Below are 19,315 nucleotides of genomic sequence, written 5' to 3'. Positions count from 1 at the left end.
TGGGTCTAGTTGAGCTGGGTCTAGTTGAGCTGGGTCTAGTTGAGCTGGGTCTAGTTGAGCTGGGTCTAGTTGAGCCGTGCTGTAGCGTGCGGTGGAAATGAGGCTGGGTGAAATGAGATAAGATGTTGTGATGCGTTTCCCAGCAGGATGAACTCTGCAGCCTCCACCTGATCCCGCTCCGTTCATCGCGTCTTCCCGCAGGCGCTGCAGGATTTCCACCGCGACCCGACGGCTTCGCGTGCTCTCATCTTTTTCCCAAACTGAAAAAAGAAAGACCCAGCCCTTCTTTAATAACAGCCTGTGCAGGGAAGCTCAGATCCCCACAGGAGCAGGCAGAGACTCCTCTGTCACTGTTAGCTGTGAACATCTGGTTCCCAGCCATGATTCATGGAGCAGCGCCTCCCTCCTGCCCTCCTCCTCCTCCTCCTCCTCCTCCTCCGTGGTCGGGGATGGGATCAGGTTTTGTGGGAAGGGGAAAAAACGCTTCCGTGTCAGTCGCAGCCTCATGGAAAGTTCTCTGGCGGGCCAGAGGCAGGATATGTTTAGATGGTGGCGGTGAGGGGGAGGAGGGGGAGGAGGAGGGGGTGCATATTTGAGAGAGGAGGATGTTTGAGTCCGGGCACTTCGCCAGCGGGGGGGGTAACGTCTTATTTTAGCAGGATGGATTTTTGTTCTTGTTAAAAATCATTTTTTTAAGCAATAGAAACTTTATTTTAAAATAACTGAATTATGAACTGAAACTATCCATGCTTGCCAAAAATGAATCGAAAATAAAAAGAAAGTCCTTTGAATTTTGACAAATCTTTCCACTCCCAAAAACATGCTCACAATCCCAAAATGTCCTCAGCAGTACGAAACGTCCTAACTTATACGTCCCCACCTGCCGAAAATGCCAAAAATAAACTGTCAAAACATCCTCAGTTTTCACAGCTGTTCAGTCTCACATTTGCCTAAAATGTCCCAAAGCTTCAAATGTGTATAATTTCCAAAAATACTCAAACTTTTCCAAAAAACAAAAGACCACTTCTCAAAAAATGTCTTCTCTAAAAAACTCTCGAAAAACACTTTCACCTGCAAATTTTGTCCTCATGTTTTGAAAATGCCTAACATTTAAAAATGTCCTTAATTTCCAAAATTTCTGTCAGCAAACTTCCCCAAATTACAAAAACATAAAGGTCCCCGCTTTGCAAAAATGTCCTTGCTTATAACAAATAGTTGCACTTTTTAAAAAATATTCTCGATTTCCAAAAATGTTTTGTCAGTTCCGACAAATATTCCCACTTACCGAAAATACGCTCACTCTCCGAAAATATCGTCAGGCGTAAGACGTTCCCTTACTCTCCAAACAAAGGTTTTCCTTTCCTAATCTTCCCTCATTAAAACGTCCTCACTTTAAATAAAAACAACCTCAATTTCTCAAAATTTACTTCCTTTTAAAAAATATCCACACTTACCACCAAAACTTTCATAAAAAGTTCTCACTTTCCAAAAATGTTCTGCACTCAAAGACGCTACTTTTCCAAAATGTTTGTCTCATTTTTTTAGATAAAAAGTTCCCCACTTTCCAATATACGGTCAAAAATGTTTCCATTTTCAAAACTGTCCACTCGTGTCCACTTTCACACACAAACCAGAGACGTCTTCACTTTCTAAACAGCATAAATACGATAAAGACCGACAGCCAAAAATATCCGCTCATTCTCTAAAAACGTCTCCTGTGAAATATGTCCTCACTTCAAAAAATGTCCCTTAAACGTGTCAAAAAACACAAAATGTCCTCAATTTTTAAAAAAAAAACTGTCCAGATGTCCCACTTAAAATGTTTTACCATAACTTTTGTCGTCTCAATTCTATCATGAAATAAAAGGACGTCAACGGACACTTTTTATGATTTCTGTTGACAAAATGATTTCTGGGTGTTTGGACACAAAAACAAAAACTGTGATCGTGTTGATTTTCACGGAAACTAACGTGTTTCTGAAACGTTGCATTCATCAGAAAACACACACACACACCGGCTGACACTCGTGTGTGTGTGTGTGTGTGTGTGTGTGTGTGTGTGTGTGTGTGTGTTTTCTTTGCGGTGTATCCTCACACACACACACACACACAGAGGGAGCTTTTTCCTCCTGCAGAGAAAACCCAAAGTGAGGACGCATCCACGAGGAGGAAAGCCAAGCTTCCACTGCGGTCGACCTACTTTCACCGAGAGCCAACCTCCAGCGAGCGGAAAAAAAGGCAGAAAGAAAAAAAGGAAAGCGTCGTCAAACGCTGCACTCAGAGTCTGAGTTCAGAAGAAGTAGAAAATGGGATTTAAATTGCTCTAAATTTGGGAGTTTGGGAGCTCTGAAGTCTTTTCGGGGTTGTGTTTGTGCGTGTTTTACCTCGCGCACATGGACGGCTCAGTTTTTAACTCGGCGCTGAAATCACAGTCTGAAGAAAACACGCAACCTTCCAAACTTCTCACAGATTTGACAAAATACAACCAACAAAAATGTAACTCTTTGCTCTCTTAACTCTTTGGTTTTTTGCTCCCATTTTTTTTATCAGACTTTTTCTGCACACAGTTGATATCCAGATTTTTAACCCCTTCAAACCTGAAATTGGCTTGAAGGAAAAATGACAAAAAAATTAGCAGAAGAAATTTGTAAAAAGTTGCAAGAAAATTACCAAAAAAAAAAAGAAAAGTAGAAGAACCCAAACTGAAAATGACCTGAAAAAGTGCACAAATACAAAGAATTTCTGATAATTATTATAATAATTATCCATATGTTTTTTTGGCAATTTTCCTTAGTTATTTTTAAAAAATTCTAATAACACTTTTCTTTTTTTTAGGTATTTTTTGTCACTTTTTACTTTTTTTTGCGAAACATTTCATGCAGCTTTTTTTTCTGATGTTTTTGAAAGAAATCACAAATTTGCTCAGTTTCAAGTGTTTAAATGCTCGAGAAAGGCTCAAGCAAACTGATGACAATCCAGGTTTCAAAGGGTTAACCCTTTGACACCAGAGCAAAATGGCTTGATTTCTTAAAAAAAAAAAAAAAAAAAACATGCGAAGAGGGCAAAAAGAAGAGGGCAAAAGAAAAAATGACCCAAAAATTAGCACAAAAAATAAAAAAATAAATTACAAGAATTACCTGAAAATTTGCGTAAAAAAAAGTTAAAAGAAATGACACTCCAAAATGTGCTTAAAATTATGTTTTTGTAACATAATTTTAAATTCTGATAATTATAATAAATATAGTTTCTTTTCACTAGACACCAAGACATTCTCCCTAAAGTTGCTCATTGATTTTTCACCATTTCTTTTAAAAAAAAATCACATGGATTTACTCAGGTTTCAAACGGTTAAATAATCAGACAGATCTTCGTGAACCTGGACCCCGAAAAGACCAGCCGCTACTTTACAGAAGCTGAAAAAAAGATTTAAAATACAACAATCACGAATAAAAGACTCACTGGGGAGCCTGAAATCCTGCGGAGGGTCTCAGTTGCAGCAGTTTTCACGTTAAACCAGCGTTTCCTGAACCTCTGCTGGTGTTTCAGGTCTCTGCTCCCGCACAGCCGATTCTTCCACTGAGCTGATTGATAACCAGCTGATCATTTCAATCAGCTGTGCTGCAGCAGGAGCACAGCTGAAACATGCAGAACCATCAGCTGTCTTTTCTGTGATTCAGTTTGTGTATTCTGTTTCAGTTTAGTGGAGCTGGTTAGAGCTCGTGTGGGGACACTTTTTTATTTAAGATAAATATAAAATACAACCTTTTCAAGTTGTGTGTCCCTCACATAGGCCAAAATTAAAAACACAATCCTGCTTAAATGCATACATGGTTTTCAGCACCTTTTCCCCGTAATAAATAACAAACAGTCCCTAACCCGAACCACCGAGGCCACAGCGGCGACTGGGAGCACGTGCAGTTAAAGTCAAACATGACGGAGGAATATTACTTCAAATTCACTTTCCTGGGCATGTTAGCCTGATTTTGAGAAATTCGATTTAGTCCGATTTCAGTCGGACGACGTGTATTTTAACCCTTTAGGCCTCACTTTAATATTATACACGCCCAAATCGCACAAAACGTGCTTTTCAAAATATTATACATTAAGATCATTTTCTACATTTAATTGAGTTTATGTTTTTTAACCAACATCAGTCCTAATCATAAATATCAAATATTCATTAATTTTCAGAATTTTAACCCTTTAAATGGCATTTTTTGTCATGATGCCACTATGTTTTTAGATGAAAGAAACACAAAAACATGAATGATGTTGAGTGTCCTCCTCCTCAGTGTGTGAGTGTAGCTGCTGACAGTCTGGGATATGTCAGTGTGTGAGTGTAGCTGCTGACAGTCTGGGATATGTCAGTGTGTGAGTGTAGCTGCTGACAGTCTGGGATATGTCAGTGATCAGCAGCTACATTGACTGTGACAGGTCACCTAGTGGAAATAGCATGTATTTCCTCCATATGCCAAATATGGTCAAAATGACCTCATCAGGTGGAATAGTCAAAATGACAAATTCAGAGTCAAAAGCCCAGAATGACACCCAGAAATAATACAAGTCCTGTTTTTCTGCTCTGATGGCTGTGGGATCAAAAATGTCAGTTTGAATGGGTTTCAATGGAGCATTTTTGGACCTGAACAGTCTGAATGTAACTATTTAGTTTCCACAGTGTATTTTAGACTTATTGTAGGAGCTGAGCTGCAAATTCACTGATTACACTCAAATACACAATCTAATGCTCAAAAATGAAAAAAAGACGAAAAATGTGAAAAAATTTGTCTTAAAGGGTAAGAAAGTATTTCAGTTTATACATTTTGTTGTGTGTACATTTTCTGTACGCTGAGTCTCTGCAAAGTAACAGCAAAAACACAAAAAACGTTGGTGTGTGGCCTCTAAAAGCAACTGAGGAGTGCCTCAGTCTGCTGCTTTGAACTATTTGTGCTGCTGGGTTCTCATGATCGTGGAGAAAGTTTCTATTGTGTAACACCAATGTGATACTACCTGTGAGTCCAGCTAAAATATAGAGAGCGTGTGTTTTGACTGTGGTCCTGTTGGAATGTGTGATGTGTGACCAGTGTGTGGCCACGCACAGAGCTGGCATGGACCATTAGGATTATTATTATTCACCAAAAAAATGTCCCTAATGATAAGTGGGTGAGATGGTGGTCTCTGTGTTTAAACTTTTACAACTACATGATTGTGAAGCCTGTCACCTTTCAGTAAACCAGTGTGGATGTGTGTGTTCTGACGAGTGTGTGTGTTGCCGAGTGTGTGTAAGGCTGAGATGTTTTTTTCCAAGGACAGACGGCCGGACATCACGCCGACGGAGCTCATAACAAATGCACTCAGTGTGTGTGTTAATGTACTGCAGCCTGTCGGGCGTCCTCACAAAATGTGTTGTAAGGAAAAACAAAATTAGTTCAGTGATAAAAAGTCAAAAGTTGCGTTTAATGGACGATGTTGATAGCAAACTGTAGTTGCATGTGTGGATGTCAAAACTTTATGTGCGCGCAAATAATAAAACCGCCAGTTGTTAATTAAACATAGAAATAAATTTAAAAAACGGGCGTTTTGCTGGTGAAGTCGATCTGTGCATTGTTTCGTGTTGGAGGTTTCGGCCCGACTGACGGAAGGCAGCAGACCATCCATTGTTTACTGAGCTGAAATTACTGTTTTCTCAGAGGAGTAAGTGCAGTTTTGAAAAGGCTACAACATTCTCATGCATAATGCATCCGAATGGGCGTGCAGCTGAACATTGGATCACTAAAGCATGAAATACTGTTGTATTCAGACAGGCGTAAGCACACTCACTGCCTTCCCAGGACGATTTTCTGTGCTGTTAGAGCAAAAAAGACAGTTTATTACTGCAGTTTAAGCTCTGTGGAGAAAAATATTGCTGGGTTTATCATTGGTTCTGTTTTCTTCACAAAAACGCAATGAAAACTATATTTTATCCATCTGAAGAGCTCGTCAACAACAGCCACACATAAGGTTCGTTGTTTTTTGCTCAACTGGCCCCGGAAGTTTAAACTGTGGATAAAGCGTTAAATTGTCATTTCAGCAAAAGTGCAACATGGAATTTAAAAAAATGTAACAAGGTATACACGTGCAGAGTTAACAAAAGCCTGTTGATTTATTGCTTCACAAACCTTTTAAAAGTTTGCAAACATGTTTTTAGTGAGTTTGAACTGTATCATAAAATGATGTAATTTCTGCAGACAGCAATTAGAGTCTCTGCAATTTGAACTCATTTTTCACAGTGAAATCAATTTTTGAGTGTCAAACAAATTTCTTTTCAAATTTAAATGATTTTTCATTGAAGTCTTTATTTTTTTTGTTTAGACGGAAATCCTACTTTAAAAAAAATGTTGACACTTTGACTGTTGTGTTTTGAAGGCCAACTTAACCACAAAACACAAACTGTTTAAAAGGAGGGAGCTCATTTTTCAAACTGGCTGTCCTAAAAGTGATTCAGATGCTTGCTCATCACGGTGTAACTGTGCAGCACTCATTTAATTAAACAATTCAATCACATGAGCTGATTAATCTTTAAAATCAGATAAATGAATTTCCTCAAACTGACTAACTGCAAGACTGTTTTTGACAACACAACACCACACACAAACACAAAAAAACACACAACACACTCTAACAGACATTGCCGGGACAACAAATGAGTCATGGTTTGACCTTGCAAACCACAGCAAACACAGTTAAACAGGGACACATTTTCACACAAACTTACAGCTTATACATACTCACACAGGACATCAGAAACACTTGTGACAGACACAAGCTTGTCACACAAAAAAAACGGCACACAACCACACCCATCCACTTTACATAGCACAGAGACTTTTGACACACATACCATCACAGCACTTCATTAATTCTCAGGTTGATGATGCAATCCGACAGGACTTGTTGGACATTTGTTGATTATTCACTGGTTTCTTTGACTCCTCTGTCTTCCTTTAAGTGTTAACAGGAGTGAAAAAACTAGGGTGGACATTTGGGCTGACTGCTGACCTGTAGATAAAACAATGCTGAAGCAAAAAGGTTGACACTACAGTTTGTTTAAACAGTTGCTGATGTTTAACATCTTTTTGTTTTTCAAACTTTAAAATGCATTTCACAATGCGTAGATCAGAAACATCACACAGTGGCCACATGTTTTTCCAGACAGTTTGATCAACATAGCACACATAACATTTTACTTTCACATTTCAAACAGCACACACAGGAACACACACATCTATCATGACACCTGGGCACAACAACACACAAACACGAACTTTTTCTCCTGTCCATGCAACATCAACTGTGAACAATTCTCACATTTTAAAACATTTGCAGAAGCGAACATAAACATCAACAACAAGTATTCAACGGTGCAACACAACAAAAACACAAATAGGTCAACAACAAACAAACAACAACAACAACAACGTAGCATACATTCCAAAGCAAAAAAAAGAATCAATGCAGAACGACACTCCACAAAGAGCAAAATGGCATTCACAGTGGACATGTGAAAACAACATTTAACAACAACATTCCTTTACACAACCAACAGCAACACAACATTATCAGAATTTTGACATCATTTTCGCTTTTTTTAATCCTGGACAACACTCGAGCAACAGTTCAGCCAACTTATCAACTTTTTTTAACATGTAGTCAACAACATGTTTACATCAATTTTTCTACAACAGAAGTTTCAGTATTATTTTCAACATTTTATTTAAAACAGGACAGATGGACATTCAAATAACGGTCACCTGAAAACTTGCTTTTATCAAACAACAGTTTTGTAAAATTTGTTATTAACAATTTAAAAACATAAAACAAGCATCAACAACAAGGATCATGATCAACAAAAAGCATCATACATCGAATAACATTTAAAGTAAACAAGTTTTTAGTACCACTGATTGGAAATACGAAAAAATTCGAACATGTCGTCAATGCATCAGTAAATTAATGGACAGTTTGATTTGAAATCTGCCGAAAAATTTCTCATTTGCAACTCACTGCTGATTTTGTAGTTGCCAAATAGAAATCGTCTGTGATGTTTCAAAAAATTCACAGTTGTGAAAGACTTTCGTCAGGAAATTTGAGGGCAGACTAAACAGGTTCAACAGAAGAGTTTATCTTTATTTAATGCACACGAGATGTTTCGATTTATCAATTTTCAATTAGAACACACACGGAGACTGACTGACATCAGTTTAAACCGCTTCAAGCGACAGAAAAACCCCTTCAAAATTTTCTCAGTTTATTTTGCTGACAAAATCGTTCCTTCTTATCTGTCAATGTTGCACACGAATGGTCTGTTCGTTTTTACACAAACTTTCTTTTTCTTTTCCTTTTATTGCCGCTTAACCACAATAATATGAAGATGTCTAAAGTAGGACGTTTGTCTCTCATGGGGTAATTTTCTGCTGTCGCCAGTGAATTTCTACTGAGACATTCACTATTTTAGGTCATGAATTTCTCTGATTTTGGACATTTCACAGCACGGCCAAGGCAGACTGCATTTTTGATGCTGGGACACTAAAACTGGTCCGTCAAGGGAGACACACATTTGGGTTTTTGTCATGGCCATTTCACAGGAGCAACACACACACACACACACACACACACAGTTGAAGGACACTGACTCTGATTTTGCCTTTTGCGTGTCCTTAACTTCTGCTTTGACACGTGCCCGCTTGTGATGCAGCGTCCGATCAGCTTTTTATCTCAGGTGAGTTGAGGATTAATCTCAAGTCTGCAAACGGACTTAGGTCACTTGATGTGGCCATTTAATGGGACAGAGCCCCTTGTCACCCTGGCACCTATTCCCAGTGACAAGCTGGAACAGAGACGTTTTGCTCCGAGATATAAGGAACTTCAGAGTTCGTCTGCCGCTGTCAAACTACTTTGCCTCCAGGCAGCCTAACCTGTTAGTTTGATTTCTTCCAAAATCACATGGAAAAAACAACTAATGAGCGTTCAGCAAGAATTCCCATGCGGGTTTTCACGGAAACAAAAATGAGTAAAGGAGAAAGGTCAGATCAAAGACTTGTTCACGTTATTAGATATTGCCTGAAAGAGCGGCAGACACAAGAAAATCATTTGCTTTAATGGTTCCTACAATGACATTTTATTATCTTAATTTAAAAAAATAACAGACGTCTGTTTAAACAGTTTCATGTTTTTATGAAAGAGTGGAGAAAAAAAGGAATGAATCTGGCCAAACAATAAAACCCCAAAAAAAAAACCTAATGGCATTTCATATTGTCATACATATCGATTTCAATGAGAGAAAGTTACAGAGCCCGATTTTTGAGCTGACAGAATCAAATACAGTTAAAACCGTGTACTTTACATATTCCTGAACTGAAAACATACATGCCTGTGTAATTTTAAGTTTAACTGATTTTTAAATTAAATGTTTCCATTTTTGATCCCTCTGAACCAAAACTGTAGCTTATATGTATATTTTTCTGGTTTTATGTCTACTAAAATGACCTAGAAATCAACAGACTGAAACTCCTAGAAATGAACTAAAAATCAAAGTCATATGTTTCAGATCTGAAATCATTAAAATTTTATTCCTAAAATCCTAGAACAAATTTTAAAAAGTCTCTTGTGAGGGTTAAATCAGCGTCAGGACTCTGCGTCTGCGATTCAGGTGATTTTCCTGAAAATAAAGTTGTCCTGTCAGGAAATTTACAGGATCTGACGTTTCCCTCAGATGAATGTTAATCACTCTCAAAATTTCTGGTTTTTTCATTGGGGGGGGGATGTCATCAGCCGACCGTTTAGGACAGTTTGACATCACCTTCTCAATGTGATTTTAGGGGCTCAACAGTGAGTAGTGTCTGTTGATACCGTGGACGAGTTTGTACACACAATGATGACATCACTCAGGTCTAGAGGAAAAACATTTTTTAAAGGAAGCTGAAATCTGAGTGAGATCTGTAGTCTGGGGGCCTTTTTGCTGGAAAACATAGCGTCCTTCTTAATCCGTCCACCTCCTCCTCCTCACTCCTCACCTGAGCTCACACTCCGTCAGCCTCTTACATAAACTTCAGACACTGGTCACACCTGATTACATCGGATAATCTCATAATTCCATCAAACTTTAACATTTGAGGAGAGCTCTGTGACCTCGAGCCGCCACGCCTGCTCAAAGGCACTGAGACGCTCCGATGGAGCCATTGTTGACGGGAGGGTGTCTCTAGCTCGGCAACCAGGAGAGTGATGGACGGGGGGGCAGTAGAGATAGCGCCTGTAACGTGTAGAGAATGCAGTAACTGCTGGTAGTATTTCGCAGTATAAACTGAGATAATACTAGCCGAAGCCCCCATGTTAGCAAAATTCAGAAACTGGTGTTATTAAAGCCAAACTTCGCTTCAGGTGTTGCAGACTTCAAGCTTCTGAACAAATTATCTCAATAAAAGTTTCACAGATGGAATAATTTAAAAAAACAAGCCTTAATGCAGGTTTGCAAGGCAGGCCAAAACTTTTTTAAACACAAACATCAAATTTTTTTTTAAGAACACACAAAAGAAGCTAAAAGAAAATGCTGAACATTTTTGAAAAATCTTAAACTTTGCCTGACATGTGAAAGGAATAAAAAAAAGACATTTTTCAAAAAAATTCTAAACAAAATTAAAGTTTCTGTAACCTGTTTACCAAAAAAAAAGAGTCGCGGGTTTATCACTGAAAGGCGAGCTGATTTTACCGGGAGCTCCACAGAGTGCACATCAGTGACTGAACGTGTGAGGTCACCGTTATTGTTCATGAAAAGAAAAAAAAACATTTTGGACTTTTCAGTTTTGTATGACATTACTCAGCATTCTTCTGGACATCCATTCTTGGACTTTAAACTGACATTTAGTGTGAACTCTGCTGTGTCCTGCCCACCTCGGGGATGTTATCTGCAATTAACATGCAATTTGAATTCTCCTCTGAACACTAAAAGGAAAATTCACAGGGTAAATCACTTTATCTTTTATTGAACATTAGAAACTTGTTTGGGGGCCAACATGGGGGCCTCTGTCAACAGAAATATTTGTCATTCTTCGTGAATTGAGCATCAGTGCTGTATGGAGAAACCTGTGTAATGAAAGACTGTTAAATGAACTTGAAAAATTTGTGTTTGATTTTTTGCCAATGAGCGCAAAGTGTTTTCTTAATTTCTTTTCCTTTTTTTCTGAATGTTTTTGATCTTAAGAAACACTATTGACGAAACTAACGAGCTTTTCGGACGGCTGTCAGCTGAGACTATGACATCAGAGGAAGCTGTGTGATTAGCCCGAAACCGCCCGGCGCTGCTACAGGAACACATGTTGTCACATATATGCTAATGAAAGGAGGATCCACCAATCATTTACGCTGCTGATTAGAACACGGGCATCTGCAAATGTGAGTATCACTCTTGTCCTGCCCCTCCTTCCTCCTTTTTTTGCTGGACTGCATCATTCAGGTAATTTTCTGTAACTTTTTGTCAAAGGTCACAGGTCTACAGTCACATTTTGTTAAGCTGGAACACTGCCTTCTTCATCGTTCATTCCTTTGAAACAAATTTTCGGTAATTTGCTCATTAAAATTTTTCCTAGCCCTGAAAAAAAAAAAATCTGTGCCTTCTATTTGAAACATGTTGGAAATTTTTTTCTTTCACAATTTTTGGAAATTTTGTCCTTAATATGTCCTTCAGCCATTTCAGCGCCTTTTTTAATAAACATCTTTTGGCCTCAGCGAGCTGTTTTAAAGGAGCTGTTTTTCAAAAATTTTTGGCTTTCAATTTTTTGAAGAGCGGCCCTTTGGTGATAGGTAAATTTCAGGGCCGCCGCACTCACAGGCCTTCTACATTTTTCAGACAGCCTATTTTTATTCGCTTTAAAAATGTAACTGTATTTCCTTTGCCTTTTTTTCAGGGGTCAAAAGTTTGGCGCGATCTGTTTTTCATTTTCTTTACATGTTTTTTGCTGATTTTGTTTTCTTGAAAGCCAATTTCGCTTTGAGGCAATTGGAAAAAAACATTTTTTTGGTGATTTCTCTATGTTTTTTCAGAAATTGATTCCTTATTTGGTAATAAAAAGTTTTATTGCAGATTTTTTATTATGTAATTTTTTGATCCAAAATAAAGATGTTTTTTTTTTTTCTAATAAAGACAGTAAATGTTGGCCTTTTTGGAAAAAAGTGAACAAAAAATAAAAATTTCTTCCAAAATATTTGCATTTATCTTTACTAAAATCGCGTATTTTAAAATGCCCTTTTCAGGAAATTTTATTCAGTTATTCATTTTTATAATCTGTTTTGGCCTTGTGTTGATTTAAAAATGCTGTGTTTTCATTTGTTCTAGACTCTTGAAAACCTTACAGACTCTGTACCCTGAATACATGTATCTGTAACCACGTCTGACTGTTGAAATATTAATGATTCATCAGAATCTGTGGGCCTCATGTATTCTATTAGATAAAAAACTTTGACAGTTTTTTTTTTAATTTAAAGTTTGACCAGTCTCTCTGCTCTGTGATGATGTCACGATGACATCTGGTGGAGGATCTGCTAATGACTTACACTCTAATATACTCGCGGCGGCTGATAAAAGAGGCGGGGCACAGTAAAAGCATCCTCACCGGATGTCAGCAGCAGCATGAATGGGGAAACGCCAGCGTCGCCTGCAGTCGCCATGACGACCCACAGCAGTCTGAACAGGCAGGTCAGGACTGTCCGACGTCCGTGAACAGGTGTAGTCCTTAATGTCCTCACCAGACAGATCTGCAGGAGAGACGCGTGAGACAGCCACGATGAGACAGACAGTGAGACAGAGACAGACAGGTAAGACTTTTTTTTGCACAGTTCCTGACTTGGACTTGATGTGTCCCTCATGTCGAGTGATGTCCAAACATGTCCCCTGTCTCAGTCTCAGTCGAATGGTCTGCACAGGTCTCTGAGTCACTGGGGTCAGAGATGAGTCAGCAGAAAGTCAGCAGACGCTCGTGTCCAAGGACTCGGGTCCACGTCCCGCCAGTGATACTAAAACTTAAATCTGGCTCCTGACAGGGTCAGGTGCCCCTGATAGGGTCAGGGGGCCCGGGGCTGACCTTGCTATCCTTGACGTAAAGTTTTGGTCTGGGTGGTACTTGAGTGCATGTTTTCTGTCCGAGTTAGCTCGGTGAGCAGGACATAAAAGAGATCAAAAAATGAGCCCATGATAGAGGAAGATCCACAAACAACACCGCCAAGGGATCTGACGCAGGACGTCCCCGATGACGATGGACAGACCTGAGGACAGACGGAGACAGACGGACACAGAAGATGGAGACAGACGTAGACACGGAGACCACATTAGTTTATGATTCAGTTTTTTACAGTTTGTGGCTGTGGAGAATGGTGAGGACGTGTTTTCTTTAAGTCACCAAAAATTTTCAATGAAAAAAAAAATCAACAAAAATTTTGAAGGAAAAAAACGTCAAAAAGTAAAAAATAAAAGACAAAAGAAATTAAAGAAAAAAACACACAAAAAGGTTTTTTATACAAAAAACAACTTGCCAGAAATTTTTTTTTAATTTCCATAAATATCAGTTAGAGAGAAAAAAAATCCCCTAAAAGCTTTACAGACAAATAATTGCCAAATTTTTTGAAATTAACAAAACCTTTTAATGAAAAAAGTCACCAAAAATGTCTGTTAAAGAAAAAAAAAGGCATTAATTAAGAGAAAAAAATCCACAAAAATCTTAAAATAACCAAATCTTTTTAAGAAAAAAAAGGCAAAATTTTAAAAGACAGAAAAATCACAAAAAAAAAGAAAAAATCTCATGAAAGTTTTTAAAATGTCACAGGAAAAAAAAATCACCAATAATTCAGAAATAAATGTCTTTTTTCAAGGAAAAACAATCACAATCTTTTAAAATCCCTAAAGTGTTTTTTGTTTTGTTTTTTTTAAGTCACCCTCCAAACCGACAGCTTCGGGATGTTTTCGCCGCTGTGAATGTCATACCCACTAAAACTGCACCAGGAAGCCTGTCACCCTCTGCTCCTTGACCTCCTGGATGCGGGGCTTTCTGTCTCCCGGGGCGACGGCTTTGCTCATGACGGTGAGCGCTTGGTGTGGGTGACGGAGCGAACGGTGGCGGCCGATAACCACGGGTAACCCAAACAGCGCAGAGACTCCACCCCACCACCACGATGATGAGGAGGTCCACGTGAAAACCAGTTCCCTTCACTCAGCATCCGCTCCTTCTTACTGACGATCAGCCTGCAGACAGAGAGCGGGGAATATCAGACCCAGACTGCACCGCAACAGCAACCACAGAAGAAGAAGAATTTAGAGCCGCACGCCGTGATCTGAGACTCCATGAAGATGAGGATGAAGACCAGGATGCGGGAAGAATGCTGGCCGCCATCATCCAGAGAGGAAACTCGCCGTCTGACCCCAGAGGAGAAATCAGCCAATCGCTGCTTCTCCGGGGGCTGGGACACCGAGAACCCACTGGGCACGCTCAGTTTCTGTTGGCCAATAGGAGGAGAGCAAAGTGAGCGTTGTGTGCAGAGCGCCGAGTCGACTCGGGGCTCGGAGACGGTCAGAAGCAGACCTGAGTGTACGTGTCCTCCACGCTGTAGTCCACCAGCACCATGATCAGGATCGCGATTGGGACGCCAAAGTCGCTCCATCGATGATCCTGCGGAGCTGAAACGCAAACAGCAGATTGCAGATCCGTGATTGGCTCTGAGGGAAACAGGCGGACAGGAAGACCCGCCTCCGCCTCCACAGAGCTTCACCGTACCAACCGTTAAAAAAGACAACGCTGACAGCACGACAGTCATGAAAAACCTTAAAAATCACCAAAAGTTTTCAAAAGAGAAAAATAAAAAGTCACAAAAGTTTTTTAAAGAAAATATTTTTTTCTTTAAAAATTGGCAAATGAAAGAGGTCATTTTTTTAATCACCAAAGAAATTTTAAAAAGAACAAAAATGCAACAAATTTTAAAGAAAATAAAAATTTCCATTTTTTTCTTGAAAAAATCTTTAAGATCAACAAGTCTTTTTAAAAGAAAAAAGACACTTTTTTTTTTAAATAGCCCAAAATCTCAAATTTCTCTGAATCTTAAAGAAACAAAAAATAGTATTCAACTGATCCTCCACCTGTCTGTCCACGTCTGTCCACCTGTCTGTCTGTCCTCCTGTCTGTCCACGTCTGTCCACCTGTCTGTCCTCCTGTCTGTCCTCTCTGTCTGTCTCTGTCTGTCTCCTGTCTGTCTCTGTTCTGTCTGTCTCATGTCTCTTTCTGTCACCTTTCTGTCTGTCTCTCTCTGTCTGTCCTCAGCTGTCTGTCCTCTGCTGTCTGTCTGTTTCTGTGACTGTCTCCTGTCTGTGAAAAAGTCTCCTGTCTGTCCTCAGCTGTCTGTCTCTCAGCTGTCTGTCTGTCCTGTCTGTCCTCCTGTCTGTCCTCAGGTGTACTGACCCTGCCGGGGAAGAACGAGCTGTTCTTGAAAACTTTCGCAGGTAGAATTTGCTGATGAAATAAGTTCCCATCATGAGAACGAACGACAGCAGCGCTCGTGTTCGGCTCTCCCACAACCTTACCAGAGTTTCCCGGCGGCTGCGGTGAAGTTGCACGGGGATGGAGTCGCTGTGTTGTTTCCATGGTAACAGTTTTCGGAGAGGATTGCTCCTGAAAGATCTGTAGGAGGAGACGAGAAGAGAAACTCAGAGTGGCTCCAAGTTCTGGAGTCGATTTTTTGAATTTCTTTCAATCATGTGACCCCTGACCTCTGACCCCTGACCCCCTGACCCCTGCATCTGATCGCTGACCTCTGACCCCTGGCATCTGAGACCTCTGACCCCTGACCTCACCTTGATGAGCTTGGCGAAGGTCTCGTAGATGATTGAATGAGGGAGATGAGGAAGGAGAAGATCTCCTGAGTGAAAACGTGGAGACGAAGCGAACCAGGATGCTTCCCTCGAAGGCCACGGTGAGGGGGGACGACGATGAGCACGAGCCAGAAACCGATCCATGTGACCCGCCCCGTCAGGTACTCCACGCCGTTCTCCTTACAGAACTACAGGTGAGCACAGCAGGCAGGCGGCAGGTTACAAAGGTCAGCTCGCAGCATACAGGGAGCAGCAAACGTGTCCGTGCTGTGTTGGACGTCTGATCGTCTCGAGGACATGCTCGACAGTTTTAAACGTTAAAGGATCATTTCCTTGAAGATTTTTGTAAACCCATAACGCTAGAAACCCAGAAGCTCAGTCTGAGTCACCGGTTGTGATGAAAACTGTGTTTGAACTCGTTCTGTTCGAGTCGTCTCTACCGATCGGTTTAGCTTTGCTGGTTGCGTTTTTAAAAACGTCCACATAGATGTCGCTGCAGTCGCCTTTTCAGCTGCATCCTGCATGGAGTTAAATAAAAATCACAGCAGACATGAGCGCTCGGGATTTTTTAATGAAATACTGCAAAAAGGCTGAAGATTTTGTGTTATAAATACCATATCTTAAATGTTTGTCCTGATAAAATATTTGTGTGAGAATTTTATCAGTGTGATGTTTTTTTTCACCATTTCTGAGACGTTTTCAAAGTCCTGTGATGGTAAATGTGTGAAAATAAATAATTAGTGCTTGGTAATACAACTAATTCCACATCATAAATTGTATAAAATGTTGGTATTTTAACATATTTCAAGCATTAATAGACAATAAACACAACAGTTTTGCCATGAACCGTCTGTCAGAGGTCTTAGTTAAAAAAAAATATGGGATATTAAAAATCTCAAATGAACATTGATTCTTGCTATTTTTGCCCAAAGGTACATTAAATAGTAAATGATCAAAAACAGTATGAAGTATAATAATGGAAAAAATGACTCACTGAATATAGAAGAAGTGTTTGAGAGGAGGTGGATTTCGGAAGATGCTGGATCAACTACAACAATTAAACTGAATTAATTAAAGGGAAGAAAATATGTTTCAGTGTGACCAACGAGAACCCAGTCATCATTAACTATCTAATTCTCTGTCATCGCTTCAATTTTTCTTCAGTCTTTTTCTTTCTCTCTTTTTTTCATTGTCAAAAGGCAGATATATTGTTTATTTATGTCTTTTGATAATATTTTGATTTTATTGAAAAAATCCATATATATTGCAGATAGAAAAGCTGTACACAAAATGGTTTTGGGAAGACCAAAAAGTACTAAAACCAAAAGGAAAAGATTGAAAATGCAGAGCGAAAAAAAAAGGCGGGAGCTTTTCTTACAGTGCAACGCCTCCTCGAACACCAGCAGCGGGTCCAGAAAGCCGATATCACCAGCAGAGGCTGAGCGCCCAGCACGAAATCGGAAACACCACGCCCTGGGAGCGCCGTCGCCACGATCAGCTCCGACACGGCCAATCAGACCCTCCGTCTTCAAACTGGGTGTTTGGGTGGACAGGATTGAATGTCTTACCAGAACCAACCACAGTCGTCAGGAGGTTCAGAGTGTCATGCGTCTCAGACTCACCTAGCAGCCCTCCGAAGGTGATGGCGGGCGACAGCGCGGCGAAGTAGATGAAGATGACGGCGGCCATGCACTGAGGGTGCCAAGAGCGTCTCGAAGGGACATGTCACTGAGGTACTGAGGGTAGCGTCGACTCACGTCTTTGATCAGACCTCCTGAAAAGACGGCCGGTGCGCCTCAGGGGATCGTCACCGGGTTTGGAGGGAACGAGGGGGTCTGCGGGATGAAAAAACCAAAACAAACGACATCAAACATCAACATCAGGACGGCTCGTGTCATCAGAGGTTTTTTATTAATATAAAAGAAAACTTTCACTCTACGCTGGACGAACGCCCTGATTTACCTTCAGAAGACCACAGCTTCAAACTGAAACTCTGCCAAAACCCCCTGAGTCCTGTTCCTTGAGTCGACAGTTCTGTTGACCCCGACTGACCGCTGCTTGCTTTTACATCACGCTGTGAGAAAACGGCATCATGGGAAATTCCTTCTGAAGCAACATTTAGTGAAAGCTCAACTTTCCCAGCAGCAAAAGCGGGTATTTTTCTGAACATTAAAAGCCCATGTTTAAAGCGAAAAGTGTTTTTTTAAAACCAAGATTTTTAGAATATTTCTTGTCTCGTAACAACCAAAACTGACATTCTTTAACGACAGGCTGGGACATTTCTGTCCGCGTTTATGAAGACAGAAACTGCTGTTTCTAAGTCCTGTTTATAGCCACAAAAGCTGGTTTTGTTTTTTTTCTGGTCTTGTAACAACAAAAGCAGGTACTTTTTTAACATAAATGTGGGATATTTTCCAGATGTGTCTATAGTGACAAAAGCAGGTAAGAAGTGAGAATATCCAAGTAAAATGCTGACTCAGCAGCACAGAGGGCTCAGAGACCGTGATTCGGGATGTTGATGAAAAAACAAACAAACAGAGAGCTGGAATCTCCTACTCGGCAGTTTGACGTTTAAGAGCTCAGAGAACTTTAACTCATAAAAATCTGAAAATCTAAAAATCTGAGGACATTCAAGACGTGAAAAAGTGCATTCTTGCTTCACGATGGCGTCTTGCTTGGTTTGAGATGCTGTTTGTGTACTCTGGCTGATTTCACTGGTCTGCAGTCGTGTGTCATCACTCACTGTCTCTGACCTCCAGAAGGCTAAAAAACCCCAAAACATACTTTCTAACAAAACGCCAAAGACGTTAGAGGAAATCAGCAGGTGATAACCGACCTTCATCCTGCTGAGTGCCGCTCTGTTTCTCCGGCAGTCTGCCGCTCTGCTGCTCCTCCCGCTTTCGCAGCATTTCTCGTTGGAAGCGAGCGGACCGAGTGTACCAGCAGCTCGTCGTCGACGACGTCGGAGGGCGGGAGGACGATACACAGTCACACAAAAGCGGTTGATGGCCGTACAGCAGGTCCTGGCGGTCGTCGGCCTGGTATGCCGCCTCGTGGAAGTGCTGAGGGCGGAATTAATCAGCACATGAGGGTCAAGGCAGCGGCGCCCTCTGGTGGTGGTATCGTACACAGTGGCAGGAAACCGTTCACTGCTGCAGGGACTCACCTTGTCTGGACATGAGCTGTGGAGATGGGTCCAATGTGGTGGTAGTCGATGCTGGCGTTGGGCGGGCCCAAAGCAGGATGGAAGAGGAACCTAACGGGGACAGGAACCTCCAAGACTGGACTCCCAGCAGGACCGCCTCCTGCAGCCGCACAAACGCCATGGAGGGCTGCTCCAGGAAGCCCACGCTGCCTGAGACACAGCAGAGGGAAGTGATGGGCAAACCCTCTGAAGCTCAGGATTACAGACTGATGCTGGTGATGAAGACCATG

General features: G+C 40.7%; 1 pseudogene; it reads right to left on the bottom strand.

Annotated features, from left to right (window-relative positions):
- Positions 1–19,315, bottom strand: part of LOC121941575 — a 45,762-nt pseudogene that overhangs the window by 25,315 nt on the left and 1,132 nt on the right.

The sequence above is a fragment of the Plectropomus leopardus genome, chromosome 4 (assembly GCF_008729295.1).
Source record: "Plectropomus leopardus isolate mb chromosome 4, YSFRI_Pleo_2.0, whole genome shotgun sequence".
NCBI lineage: Eukaryota > Metazoa > Chordata > Actinopteri > Perciformes > Serranidae > Plectropomus > Plectropomus leopardus.
Note: the sequence above shows the minus strand (reverse complement) of the source record. Positions and strands in the feature narration are given on the sequence as shown.